The following is a 6,133-nucleotide window of genomic DNA, read 5'->3' as shown; positions in this document are numbered from 1 at the left end:
ATGGGGATGATTCCCCTTGTGCCTTCCAAGATATGAAATTTCTGCAGCAGACATTACAGCAAATGCCTACAAAAGAGGATTTTAAAGTAATGGTGGCTGGGGTGCATGATGCCTTTAAGGCAGAAATTTTCTCTTTACGATTGGACTTCCAACAAGTGTCCGCCCGTGTAGATCAAATGGAAACAGAGCATGATGACACCAGACGATATGTGTCTAAGCTACAGTCTATTATAGCCACTCAATCCCAAGCTGTTAAAGAGAATACTAACCATCTGGAAGATCTGGACAACAGGGGGCGCCGTAATAATATACGGGTCAGGGGTCTGCTGGAATTAGAATCTGATGAGGACTTGGACATTATATTGAACAAACTGTTTAATCTAATTCTGGCCCCCCAAACACCGCTGGCCATTAAACTTGATCGGGCTCATAGAGCGCTTCGGCCGAAAAACACTACTTCACAACCGCGAGATGTGATCTGTTGCCTACATGACTTCCGCCTGAAAGAATCCATTATGGCCAAGGCTCGTGCCTTACGTACGATCTCTTTTAAAGGCTCAAGTGTCCACCTATACCAGGACTTATCTTGGCTGACCCTACAGAAAAGGAGAAACCTTCAACCTCTTTTAGCCTGTCTGAAAGATCTTAAAATCCCATACCGTTGGGGCTTTCCCTTTGCTTTAATTGCTACAAAGAATGGCAAATCCTCAGTTCTACGCACGCACGCGGACTTATCCCATTTTTGTTCCTCTTTGGGCCTTAATACTCCGGTCCTTTATAATTGGGAGATCCCGGACCCTCCCCCAGCTCCTGTTCCATTATGGCACACAGTCCAGCAGAAAAGAAACCGACCCCCATCCCTAGCGGGAGCATCTGGATCTCCCCTTCGTGACGTGCCTCCTTGAAAGTTTATTTTTGAGGGATTGACCCCCTCTGAGGCCTTCAGATGACTGTTCTGAGCAGCAGCTCTTAGAGTTAGTGCAATTGTTTTTATTGCATTGTTTTTCTATCTTTTTGACCTGTCTTATCTCAGGTGTTCCCTGAGATATCATTCTTGCCTCGCCTGTTATGGCATCCAGTCAGGTCCCTACCGACGGGACTCTATTTGTTGCCCTCTCGCTTTCCCTCACTCTAGATTTTGAGGCGGGACAGACGTGGGCTTTATTTTTCATTTTTGCTCACGTTATATTGAGTCTTGACTGGGTGATCACACCCATTGTTCAGAATTATATACCTATTATAATATGTTCTTTGTCGTATATGTTGTCCTTTGTCTTCCCTTTTCTCCTTATGTGTCTTCCCCCTAGGGTCCTTAATGATGCTACACTGAGACGAGTTTCAGTATTTGGAGGAGGGTGCTCACTGAAGGATCCCTCTCTGGTCATTGGCAAGTATTATTATACCACGTACACTCATGATTAAGTGCATTTCTTTGAACAATAAAGGTCTTAACTCTAACGCAAAAAGACGGTTGGCTCTTACTGAATGTAAATCTCAGAAGGCAGACGTTGTTTTCCTGCAGGAAACGCATTTTGACAGAGAGGGCTCCTTTAAGTTTGCTGCTCGATCCTATCCGCGAGTGTATTCAGCTAGTGCTGGCACAAAAACTGCTGGGGTTGCTATTCTTTTATCTGCTACCTGCCCTATACAAGTTGAATCCAGCCGGATTGATGACCACGGTAGATAGATAATACTCCAGACCTCCCTTCACAGTACCCCACTCATCTTATGTAATATTTACGCCCCAAACTCGAAACAGATCTCATTCCTGAAAAAGGGTTTTCGGGAAATAGAAGAATATATGCCAGCAGCACTTATTGTAGGCGGAGATTTTAATGCCGCATTTTCAGAACACTGGGATAGACTGACCCCCGGAAACACACCGCCGTCTAGAGCCCAACGGAAAATGTCATGCCTCTTTAGACAGCTCATTAGACAATATGCCCTGTATGATCTGTGGAGGGTTGATAATCCTTCGGCTAAAGCATATTCATTTTATTCCCACCCTCACAGGACTCATACCCGTATAGACTACAAACCGGATTCCCAAAAAGTTGGGACACTATACAAATCGTGAATAAAAACTGAATGCAATGATGTGGAGGTCCCAACTTCTAATATTTTATTCAGAATAGAACATAAATCACGGAACAAAAGTTTAAACTGAGAAAATGTACCATTTTAAGGGAAAAATATGTTGAATCAGAATTCCATGGTGTCAACAAATCCCCAAAAAGTTGGGACAAGGCCATTTTCACCACTGTGTGGCATCTCCTCTTCTTCTTACAACACTCAACAGACGTCTGGGGACCGAGGAGACCAGTTTCTTAAGTTTAGAAATAGGAATGCTCTCCCATTCTTGTCTAATACAGGCCTCTAACTGTTCAATCATCTTGGGCCTTCTTTGTTGCACCTTCCTCCTTATGATGCGCCAAATGTTCTCTATAGGTGAAAGATCTGGACTGCAGACTGGCCATTTCAGTACCCGGATCCTTCTCCTACGCAGCCATGATGTTGTGATTGATGCAGAATGTGGTCTGGCATTATCTTGTTGAAAAATGCAGGGTCTTCCCTGAAAGAGATGATGTCTGGATTGGAGCATATGTTGTTCTAGAACCTGAATATATTTGTCTGCATTGATGGTGCCTTTCCAGACATGCAAGCTGCCCATGCCACACGCACTCATGCAACCCCATACCATCAGAGATGCAGGCTTCTGAACTGAGCGTTGATAACAACTTGGGTTGTCCTTGTCCTCTTTGGTCCGGATGACATGGCGTCCCAGATTTCCAAAAAGAACTTCGAATCGTGACTCGTCTGACCACAGAACAGTCTTCCATTTTGCCACACTCCATTTTAAATGATCCCTGGCCCAGTGAAAACGCCTGAGCTTGTGGATCTTGCTTAGAAATGGCTTCTTCTTTGCACTGTAGAGTTTCAGCTGGCAACGGCGGATGGCACGGTGGATTGTGTTCATTGACAATGGTTTCTGGAAGTATTTCTGAGCCCATTCTGTGATTTCGTTTACAGTAGCATTCCTGTTTGTGGTGCAGTGTCGTTTAAGGGCCCGGAGATCACGGGCATCCAGTATGGTTTTACAGCCTTGACCCTTACGCACAGAGATTGTTCCAGATTCTCTGAATCTTCAGATGATGTTATGCACAGTTGATGATGATAGATGCAAAGTCTTTGCAATTTTTCGCTGGGTAACACCTTTCTGATATTGCTCCTCTATCTTTCTGCGCAACATTGTGGGAATTGGTGATCCTCTACCCATCTTGGCTTCTGAGAGACACTGCCACTCTGAGAAGCTCTTTATACCCAATCATGTTTCCAATTGACCTAATTAGTGTTAATTGGTCTTCCAGCTCTTCGTTATGCTCAAATTTACTTTTTCCAGCCTCTTATTGCTACATGTCCCAACTTTTTGGGGATTTGTTGACATCGTGAAAATTTGAATCAACATATTTTTCCTTTAAAATGATACATTTACTCGGATTAAATGTTTGATCTGTCATCTACGTTCTATTACAAATAAAATATTGACATTTGCCATCTCCACATCATTGCATTCAGTTTTTATTCACAATTTGTTTAGTGTCCCAACTTTTTGGGAATCCGGTTTGTATTTCTTTGGGAATACACCCGCCCTTAGGATGTTAACAGATGCTGAGTTAGGGAATATCACGTGGTCAGACCACGCGCCAATCTCTGTCACGTTTAATCCAGGGGGTGCTCGTCCTCGGGTATGCCACTGGCGGCTTAATGAATCTTTACTAACTAAATTACCGACTAGACAGGAGTTAGGTAGTTCCTTGGAGGAATATTTTGCCTTCAATCAACCCTCAGCCCCATCCATAGCTATACTGTGGGAGGCACATAAAGCTGTTTTCAGAGGCAAGTATATTAGTGTAAGCACTAGATTGAAAAGAGATTATAATCTACGCTATAAAAACACCCTCGCCCAGTTAAAACTGTTAGAAGCTCGTCTGGGGTCTCATCGTTCCTGTCACTTATTACGGCGTATAGTACTCCTTCGTGTTCGATTACGTGAAATGGCTTTTGAAAAAAACGGTAAACTCCTATTGTATTCGCGGCAACGGTTTTATATGTGGGGGAATAAATCACACACTATTTTGGCCCGTCAATTGCGGGAGTCCACCGTGACTACTGCCCCAATGGCACTGAGAACGAGCAGTGGAGGCATGGTGTATGACCCCAAAACGATACTCGACCAATTTCAGAAATACTATGCTTCTTTATACTCCCTTACACCACAGACACCCTCCGACCCAGTAGATCGCAAGACACTATTTGACTCTTTCTTGGCTCAGGGTAGTCTACCCAAGCTGTCGTCAGAAGCAGGGTCTGCGCTTAATGCCCAGATCACGGCTGAGGAAATCCAAGGAGTAATCTCCCAGTTACCTAATGGCAAATCACCTGGGCCGGATGGTATACCCTATTCTTACTACAAGACATTCTCATCTCTTCTCGTACCCCATCTGTGTACGCTTTTTAACTCATTCTTACAAGGCACAGCTATACCGGAAACCATGCTCCATTCCCATATTACTCTTATTCCGAAACCAGGAAGAGACCCCCTAGATTGCACAAATTACCGCCCTATTGCTCCTTTAAACTCTGATCTAAAAATATTCACCAAGCTGTTGGCAGATCGGTTGGCGTATTGGCTCCCGCAATTGGTACACTCAGATTGGCTTTGTGAGAGGCCGTCAGGGTGGAGATAACACGAGGAGGCTTATCAACCTGATAGATATTGCCAATAGGCAGCATCGTCAGGCATTACTATTGAGCCTGGACGCTGAAAAAGCGTTTGATCGCTTAAGCTGGCCGTTCATGTTTTCCACTCTGCAGGCTTTTGGATTCTCTGGTCCCTTTCTCTCAGCCCTTCATTCATTATATAGCCACCCTACAGCGACAATTAAATTACCATATGCAAACTCAGCTCCCTTCTCGATTAAAAACGGCACTAGACAGGGATGTCCGCTCTCCCCTCTTTTGTTTGTGCTTTGCATTGAGCCCTTAGCTGCAGCAATTAGGTCCCACCCGGACATTCATGGAATCGTAGTTAACCAAGTTGAATATAAAATATCATTATTCGCGGATGATGTTCTACTTACTTTATCTGACCTGCATATTACTTTACCTAACTTATTTGGTTTGTTAACACTATATAGTCGCCTCTCCGGATATAAAATTAATTCCACGAAAACAGAAGCCCTTCCCTTGAATTTGCCGGCAGACGTCCTAACCCCGCTTCGGTCTAACTATCATTTTCGCTGGCAAGCTACTGCCTTGCGCTATTTAGGTGTGAACCTGACGGCAACATATTCTTCTATATAGTCCCATAATTTCCCCGCCCTTTTTCAAGAACTTAGGCGTCAGATGACTAAGTGGATGTCTCTTCCCATATCCATGTTCGGCCGCATAGCGGCAGTTAAAATGTCCATTTTGCCAAAATGACTCTACTTATTTGAGACCCTCCCGGTACATGTACCAAGGACGGAACTACGAGCATTGCAGGCCGGTATATTTAAATTCATATGGAATGGAAAGAGACATAGGATATCTAGTAGTACCCTTATGGCCCTGAAATCTCAGGGGGGATTGGCAGTTCCAGAAATCGCCAAATATTATTGGGCCACCCATCTTAGACGGTTACCGGCGTGGTCTAGACTCTATGCTTACTCCAGGTGGATGGAAATTGAAAAATTGTGGATTGCCCCAATACATCCTAACTCTTTGTTGTGGTCCCCAATCCCCCAAGTCCAATTACCAGAATTGTTAGGACCAATGCTACATACATACAAAATATGGCAATATTGTAAACACCGTTTCTCTCTAATTTCTGAGAAGTCCTCCATGACATCCTTTCTGTTTACACCGCTCTTCAGTGCTGGGTCACAAGTCTCCTTTTTTAAACCTTGGTTTTCCAAGAAAATGTTTAGGTTTGCAGATCTAATTGATTATAGAACGCTACAACTACTTTCATTCGACGAACTTAGAAGCTCTAGGTCGCTTCCGGAGGCTACTAGGTATCAGTACTTGCAAATCCAGCATTTGTTTACTACTCTGTTTCACTCGAAACAAATATCTATCCCCACGTCTTTTG

Source organism: Bufo gargarizans, chromosome 1 (genome assembly GCF_014858855.1).
Source record: "Bufo gargarizans isolate SCDJY-AF-19 chromosome 1, ASM1485885v1, whole genome shotgun sequence".
Taxonomy (NCBI): Eukaryota; Metazoa; Chordata; class Amphibia; order Anura; family Bufonidae; genus Bufo; species Bufo gargarizans.
The sequence above is the reverse complement of the archived record's forward strand: the minus strand, read 5'-3'. Positions refer to the sequence as shown.